Here is an 8,724-nt window from a genome sequence, read left to right as displayed (position 1 = left end):
TTAAGTCCCTGCTAGTAAGTCCTGTCTTGTAAGTCTACTCCAAAGGACCCCGTATAGATCCCCTGAGGGCCTGGATGTTTTATTTCTTGGTGATGAAGCCCCACTTTGTGGACATCCCATAGCTGTTCCCTCACTGCCATGTAGTACCTGGGGTCCTGATCTGCTTCATGGCTGTTCCCAATGGAAAAATCTCCAGGGCTGGTGGGCATTGTTTGGGCAGAGCCAGATGGAGTCGTTCAGGAATCACGGCAACAAAAATCCTTCCTTGCAAGTGGTCTGGCCAGACTGGGTAAGTGTGCTTTTTTTTTTTGGGATACAGAGAAAATTCAGGCTTGCAGGGCTGTCAGTCAGCTCCATTTTTAAAGTACTAAATTCACACATAAAATGCTTGGCGTGTTTTGAAGAGAAACGTAATCTGTGCAATTTCTTTGAAAAATTATGGACACTGACATTTTACACCTGTAATTATGATAAAAGCTCTCAGCGCAAGCCTGTGAATGTTTCCAGTGAATAAATCATCTTAACCCCTTGCTTTTAGGAATTTAGGGATCAGCCCTTGGCTATAAATTAGGAGCAAGTGATAATAGCTCTGCTCACAGCTGCCGTCTCCTGCTTTGGAGATGAAACACACCACGGAGGCAGCCGGAGTGGCCACAGAGCCCCCCCCAGCTCCTGCCACACCACTCACTAATGTGAACATAGCCTCATGGCAACCCGGCAAAGTCAAAGTAAAACTCCATGCTGTCATTTTCCGCATCTCAGCAGACAGGAAATGCCTTACCTTACGGAGAGACCACCTGAAAAAACATCCTGCCTGCAGGCACTGGGCATCCCCTGCTACATCTGCTGAGGACCTGGTACAAGCATGCAGTACATGCACTTGCAGACCAGTAAAACAGTAATGCCTAGGTCATATTCAGCAGATTCCCTTTGTGACTGAGATAGAAAAACACCTCCCTCCCTTATGTTTTTCCTCTCGGAAAACTTATGAGGGTACTTGGAGTAAATAACACTATGTGATTTGAAAGCAGATAGATCTGCTCAGAGATCTATCCTGTTCAGAGCTTTGCACCGTTGTTCATTTCTTATTATTTTTATTGGTTTTATGTTAATGCATTCATTTAATATTAGTATTTATTATTTTATTATAAGCATTCCTCTTATTATTATCACCGCTCATATTTTTGCTCAGCTCCAAGAACAAGCATTTTTCAAAAGCTCTTTGCATCCTTGAAATACCTAAGGTGAGACATATGGGGCCATCTGTTGAGTCCTCCTTCTGCAATGTAAGCCCTCCCGGTCTCACGTCTTGTTGCCTGTGCAAAGGGAAGGTTTGAATCAGAGGAGCAGGAAAAATAATGTGCAGTGAAGGTGCATTTCACATCAACAGAACAGTGCAGAAGGGGCAACACAAACCAGCAAGCAAGGAGATGAGTCCTGATGGAGCATGAATAGGGAGGAGCACAGGAGGGAGAAGAAAAATCCAGGCAATTACTATGATACTTACAGGGGATGTATAAAAAGGATGGAGAGGGACTCTTTACTCAGGTTTGTAATGAAGGGACAAGAGGGAATGAATGGTCTCATCTCTTAGTCTCACGTGCAAAGGCAATAGTTAAACTTCACTCATAATTTCCACAGGAATGCTTATTGTGGAAAAGTAGCATTTCACTAACACCTCTCATTTGGAATTTTTAATTATTACAGAGTTTCTCATCTCCTTTGGAAAAAAAAAAATAGAGGTAAAGCAGACAGAAAATTTATTTTCTTAAAAATGTGAAGCACGTCTAAAAGGATGATTTTACCTCTTCATGCTGTCCACAATTTTGGAACTCTTTTCCGCTGGTGGCATCTGAAAAAGACAGAAAAACATTGGGGGAAAAGTGTGATTTTTTAAATGACAGATGACTTTTTTCCCACTTGAAAAAGTTCCATTAAATTAAAAAAAAAAAAAAAAAAAAAGCAGTCTAAAACACACCGAAGATTTGTTTTCTTCTCTTTTTCCAGAATAAAGGAACATTTCAGCAGAAACCAATTCCACTTGGTCTGGTTTTGACACCAAAATGGGTTGAGACCATCTGGTAGAAGATACTGTGGAAGAGCGGATTTTTTCCTGAGTACTGAATCCCACAGCTGTAGTAACATCAGCCTAGTTCACCCCCTGCTTTTTGTCCCCCAAAACAGCACCGAGGTGGGGCCCAGACACTGGAATCACCACTCCATGGGCTGTTCCCGGAGTCATTTTGGCCCGACTTTATGTGGTTTTAGTTTACATCCTCCAGTTTGATAGCAACAAATCTGGAGTCAGGGGGCTCCATGAAATATGTGTGTGCTTAGTGTGGCCTGCAGCACGCAGGGTGCTGGATGCAGCTCTGCCTGCATCTCATGATTGCAGCCCAGAGCCTTCTCCTGCCTTGGGCAGAGGTGGCCACAGGGTACTTGCCATCCCACGGTCCAACAGTAGCACCTAAATGCCTCAGCATGCAGGACAAGGGTTTTAAAATAATAAAATTAAATTAAATTAAAAATAAAAATAAAAATAATAAAAATAAAATTAATAAAAATAAAAATAAATTAAAACAAAACAAAACAAAACAAAACAAAACAAAACAAAACAAAACAAAATAAAATAAAATAAAATAAAATAAAATAAAATAAATGCCCTTCAAAGAGATGAGGTCAGTAAATGGCAAGGCAGCAGAGCAGTGGTAGTGCTCTAAGTGTCTGCAGGCAGACAGGCAGACAGGTCCCCCTTCTCCTTATTCTAGCTCTGGCTCAAGGTTTACAGCAGAGGCGGCGTGCTATCATGTTAACTTGGCCTGTTTGCCAAACTAATTACAATCTGCTCTATTGACTCAAGCTAACAAGTTAATTGACTGCTTTTTGTGGCTTTGGTACACCACAAGCCTAACTGTCCTCTTAGGTAATGGGAGTGTGGGTGTGATAAAGCAGTACAGCCAGGGCTGCAAAAGTCTGTCCAGGGAATATTTGGCTTGAGAGGTTTTCACCACCCTGGATGGGCTGCCAATTAAGTGTCAATTGCTGTAAAGTCTAGTTTGGAAAGAGTAAATTCCATCAACATTTAAATAATAATACGAAAAGCCATGTTGCCCTGCATGCATGGACTGGCTAAGCAGAACCGAAGTCTCTTTGCTCTAACATTTTAAAATCTTACTTTTGCCTTGAATTCTGAGTTGGCTGCAGACTTCCTTGCCCGAATCTCAGCACTCTGCAAGCTGTCTGATCATCTCAATCACAGCGGCACGCAGAAGTCCCTGCTGAGATCAGGGCACCTGGATGCTGCACACCAGCTGCTAAAAAGGTTTCAGCCTCCAGGAGTTTATGGCACAATCTGAACAAGAAAAAGAAAAAAAAAAGGGCAAGATAACAGCATGACTGTGCGAGATACTTTATATATATGTGTGCGTATATATATGATATATATACATATCGAAGCATGTTTTGAAGGAGGTCACTATCATCAGGTGGGAAGTGGCAGGGTTCCCCAGTGGCTCACAGCAAGCCAAGGAAACAAGAATGGTCACACTGGGACAGAGAAAGGGTTTTGCGTGGCTGGGTGTATCATCATAAATTCTGGCATAGTCTAGGCCCTGGCAGAAACCTCGTTTATATCAATACGAGTGCCACAAGTGCCCCAGGACGTGTGCTGTACTCATAAATTCGTGCCCCCACCAGCAGGGTGCCCGTGATAATTCCTGGTGGGGGCAGACCATGGCTTTGGCTGTCTCCTCTGCCTGGTTTTCTTTGGAAGGAGCTTGTTTGCACGAGTGAACACTGCCAGGGAGGGCACTGACAACTGACCTGTGTAGCTAATTGTGGGAGAGTGCTCAGGGCAGGGCCTGACCTGTTACAAACGCCATCACTTGTACTTCTGGCTTTCCCCAAACCCAGCAGAAGGCGGTGATGGTGAGGAGGGAAGGGCTGGGCATCGAATTCCCACCTCCCCTACACTACCCCAGCGTCTTATTCCTTCAACCCCGCTGGGGAAGCTGACTCCAAATCCTCAGTTTTGGGGTGCCTGATTCCCCCTGAAGCCCTTCCAGGCAACTCCAGCCCCTGCACTCCCCATGCCCCAGCAGCTCCCGTGCGGACACGCAGCATCTTCCCCCGGGAATCCCGGCAGGATTCCCGCTCCCGCTCTGCAGGTGGAGGAGCTGCAGCACAGCCGGAGCCGTTTCACGCTCTGAGCCATCCACCTACAGCAGCGAGGGAGCAGAGCATCCCCCGCCGGAGGGCTCCCACCTTCCTGAGGCTTCCAGGACCCCCCAGGCACCCGCAGCGCTGAGTGCTGCCCCTTGGCACGAGGCGTCGGGGCTGGGGTCTGCGGAGGCAGCGGAGACAGAGAGCGGGCTGTTCACGGGGAAACAATTCAGCCTTGTCCTCAGTCACGTTCAGCTCCAGCACGCGGGTCTCTGCGCGACGCCTGGAGGAGGTCAGGGGGGAGGGCAGGAGACAGAAGCATTTTGTGTTCTTCCAGCCCGGCTGGAGCAATTCGATGTCAGTGACTCCTGAATCTCATTTTTAGCTCTGTGAGAGATCACGCTGGGTCACCAGGAGGACGGGATAGCCCTGAAGAAGGATGAAGAAGGGAGCTTATTTGCTTGGATTTCCCAAAAATGCACCATCAGTCCCACAAAAATCTCTCCATCACCACCTGCCTCAGTTTCCCCTTTGCAGAACAACCTCAAAGCACAGGGTAGGAAGGGGGGGAGCCCAAAGTATTTGCTCCTGTCCCATGAAATGTGCCAGAACCCAGGCACTGGCACGACCTCTGCTAACTGCTGTTAGCTCTGGTTTTCCTCTTGATGTGGTGGGAGCCTCAAAAGTGCTAAGCCCTTCCTTGCAGCCAGGTCCCAGGCAGCAGCCTCAGAAATAACAGTTCCCGGGGCAGAACTCCCCAGGAGTCCCTGAGCCAGGTCAGGGGCTGCAGATATTTGCACCTCTGCACTGCCGGCTTGGAAGAACAGCAGACAGCTGGGGACACGTGCAAGGAGTTCCTGTCTGTGCTGTGCAGAAACCAGACGAAATTCTTGCAGAAAGAATATTGCACTTGGCATGGCCAAAAAAAAATTCACGCATATAGACACCCGCAGTGCCAGAGTGCTTTACATGCTGTGTGTTACATGCCCCTTCGCTAGGTGCACTGAAATGAAGGGCATCTGGCAGTCTCAGCGGCATTGTACTTCTTTGTGCACACTAGCCAGTTTAACATGCATGGAGAAATTAAATCAGAAGATTCAGCTGTTGAAACTAGCAGTTTGCATTTGGCCAGGACTCATGCTAGAGCCACTCCTGTGGCTGCACCACGTGCTGGGAGATCTCTGATAGTGCTGAGGTGAACTGCTGTGGTACAGACATTTCTTGGTGTAGAACTTGGGCCTGTTTCTCATCCCTATAATTTTTGGCTCCTCATGAGAACATCCTTGTGCAGCAGCAACAAGACGCGTTTGTCACCTCCCATCTGCCACTGCAGATCTGGCACAGTACAGCACAAGCCACAGGTTTGTAGCTGTTCTGCCATAAACCTGGCTCAAAGGCACGTCCTGAGGACCAGGGGTGTGGAGAGATCCCTCTGCTCTGCCACTGGGTCCCTCCACACCTGCATGCACCCTGGGGCAGTGCACACACAGGGAAGGACACCAGCCCCGCACTATGTCCTATGCCTGACACCAGGGCTGGCAGGGAACAAGATTTCTTGCCACCCTTTCTGCCCTTCCCTTTCCCCCAGGGCCCTTCCAAGCCCTCCTCCAGCTCCTCTTGTGAGATCCCATGGGCTCATTGTGCATTCGCCTGTCCTCTTTAAATTCAAAACGCTCTTTTTTTTTTTTTTTTTTTCTCAGCAGGGATTTAAGACTGGAATTACTTAAGTTAATAGAGCAGTTAAATGAGACAGCGCTGGCTGCACTATCCGCAGGAAGGGTACATTTTACTACTCTGGAGACAGAGAGTACAGTAGTGGCTTTCAGACCCTCAGACTCTTTGCTTGTATGTGGATAAGAAAATCAGAGCAAGCTGATCCCCACATCCCCACGTGGATGTGTCACGACGCCCTGGCCAAGTGTAGATGCTGCCCCTCAGGACCGTGATCTCCCCAGCCAGCAGGATGAAGGCACATCACAGCAACAGAGGCCAGGCAGGAATGTCAGAAATGACTCTGAGCATTGCCACTGCAAAACCACGTGGCCTCTGGAAAGTCACATTACCCCATGTCTCTGTCAGTCCCACATGGAAAATTGGGGAAAGCAGAACCTCTGCTAAGGCAAAACAGATGCTGCTGCTGAGCAGGCTGCTCCCGGGGGGAGAGGCATGGTGGCTTGGTGGCTGTGCCGCAGTGTTGGGGTGTTTTCAAAAAAAAAAACACAAAATGCAAGTATGGAGGGTAGTTGGGTGGCAGGGTGGCAGCAAGGCTTGTGTTGCTCTGAAGGAATTGCTGGCAAAATCCTTGCTGCCTCCCTGCCTGCCTTCCCGTCCCAGCCACCTGCAGAGCCCCCTCTGGTGCATCTCTCCCCCAGCTGGCAGCGACGGTGGCTGGAGATGTGATATGGGCACATCAGGGAAGGAGACTGGAACAGGAGACAGGGCATTCATGAAAGGACCCTGGAAAGGTCCCTTTGAGCCTATTCTTAACATCATTCCAGCTCCTCTTATCCTTCCACTACCCCACAGACTCATCAGCATCACGTCTGGCTTCTCCCACAACATGACCAGTGAACTGCAGGGCTCTGGTGCCCTTCTGGGGGCAGAACCAACCCCTTTGGGGCTGGTCTCACACTGTTGGAAAGGTTTTTTGTTTGTTTGTTTGATTGATTGATTGATTGATTTCTTTTCTCCTTCTCTCTCTTCTTTCTACCTCAACTGAGGGGAGCAGAGCTGTCTTCTTGGACAGCAGAGAGATGGTGCCTCTGCCCAGCAGCTACTTTGCTGGTAACGTGGATGTTGCAGACCAATTTCTGGTCTGGAGACTGGTCTTCTTAGTCCAGCAGGAACAGATGATGGGGCATAAGATAGTTAAGATACTGGGTACGGGATACTTAAGGCCTTTAGCCTGAATTTAACAGGACCTGTGAGGATTTCTCCTCTCCCTTTTGCTAACACCTGCGAAGAATAAAAGAGTTAAAAGAAGAACTTTTCCCCTTTGTCTCTCCATAAAACCCCATCTCTAGATTCAAACCCTTTGGTAAAGGGTGCCATGAGCAGCTGTGGACTCCTCCATTCTCATCGTATCTGCTTTCTCTGAGGGCTCTGTTCAGAGGCTGATCCCCCAGGGCCCAGGGCTGCCTCTCCTTCAGCCCACGTCCCCCTGTGGCTCTCCATGGCCACCTTCAGGCACGGTCCAGCGAGGCTGTGAGCAGTTAGAGCCACCAGCCCCTGAAGCCTGGGCACCTGTATTGAGCAGCAGACTGCAGTGGCCATCGGGACCTATTAGGTGGACCACGACTCTTCCAAGCCCAGAAGAGAGGAGGCAGGGAAGAGGTCTATCAGAGCTGGGGAGACACACAGAGAGGACACAGGAACTGAGAATTTCTCTCTCAATAGGAATACTGCAGGGCATCAGATGAAAAGAGCAGCTTTCAGGTTCAAGGCATACAGAGCACGTGGTTAGCCTGTGGGACTGCTCGCAGAAAGATGTTATAGAGGTTAAGTGTCCACATGGGCTGAAAACCTAAATGCACCAGTTCACAGGAGGAAAGCTCCTCAAGGTCTGCTAAATGCAAAGGCTTCTCGCTCAGGAACTGCACATCACAAAAGGCTGGGAAGTCTGAGGACCACCACAATGTGCTCGCCTTGCTAAGGACAGCATTATCCTCCCAGCACCTTCCTGAATTGCCTCTACCCTTGCTCCTGTTTTCTGCCTCAGTCCTGAGCACAAAGGGAGCAGTGCAGTGTCCCAGGGTGTGACAACCCAGCCCAAAGCAATCTTGACCATAGCTGAAGCCTCTCTGTGCTACTAGAATTAGGATACTGCTATTCACCATCAAATCTCAAGAGTCTCATAGACCATACCTTAAATTCAGCAATTCCTTTTCTTCTCTTGTCTTCTATTCTCATCTTCTCAGCTATGATGACAGGAGTAAATGGAGCCTCCCACCACATTCAGCTCCCATAGCAGAGGGTTTGCCAGGTCTTTGATCAGGCCCTTTGTGCTAGGATTTACAGGATTTGGGCTGAAACAGGTGGACCTCCACTGGAGCACTAGACAGTAGCAGGTCTTCCTAGATTTCAGGACCAGATGTACTCAAACCCAAATAGAGAAGTCATAAAAAATAAACGAAAGAAAGAAAGAAAGAAAGAAAGAAAGAAAGAAAGAAAGAAAGAAAGAAAGAAAGAAAGAAAGAAAGAAAGAAAGAAAGAAAGAAAGAAAGAAAGAAAGAAAGAAAAAGAAAAAGGAACAATACCTTGATAAAAATGTATGCCTCCAGTCCCAAGTGTGCATAGCATAATGCAGCCTAGTATGTCTTCATATTTCTTCATATGTCTTCATATGTTGAAGAACTCCTGATTCCCATCACACTAATAATTCATAAAATACACCAAGACTACAAGGGGATAAGGCCGTATGTCCATATTCCTGCAGGCCAGATGGCTTTGGAGAAATAGAAAGAGCTGTGTGAAGAGGATAAGTTTTGTTCTGGATGGGGTTGGAGTGTCTGAGATGTGGTTTGGATACAAATAAGGGAAGAAAAATAAAGAATTTTATAAATG

General features: G+C 47.6%; 1 long non-coding RNA gene across 1 annotated transcript; it reads right to left on the bottom strand.

Annotated features, from left to right (window-relative positions):
* Positions 1 to 1,239: 1,239 nt before the first annotated feature.
* On the bottom strand, positions 1,240 to 3,466 carry LOC136790841 (uncharacterized). The gene is made up of 3 exons (XR_010831594.1): positions 3,176 to 3,466; positions 1,806 to 1,852; positions 1,240 to 1,316 (listed from the first exon to the last, which is right to left on the bottom strand). It is a non-coding gene; the product is annotated as an uncharacterized lncRNA (long non-coding RNA).
* Positions 3,467 to 8,724: the final 5,258 nt, after the last annotated feature.

Source organism: Anser cygnoides, chromosome 4, assembly GCF_040182565.1.
Source record: "Anser cygnoides isolate HZ-2024a breed goose chromosome 4, Taihu_goose_T2T_genome, whole genome shotgun sequence".
Classification (NCBI taxonomy): Eukaryota; Metazoa; Chordata; class Aves; order Anseriformes; family Anatidae; genus Anser; species Anser cygnoides.
Note: the sequence above shows the minus strand (reverse complement) of the source record. Positions and strands in the feature narration are given on the sequence as shown.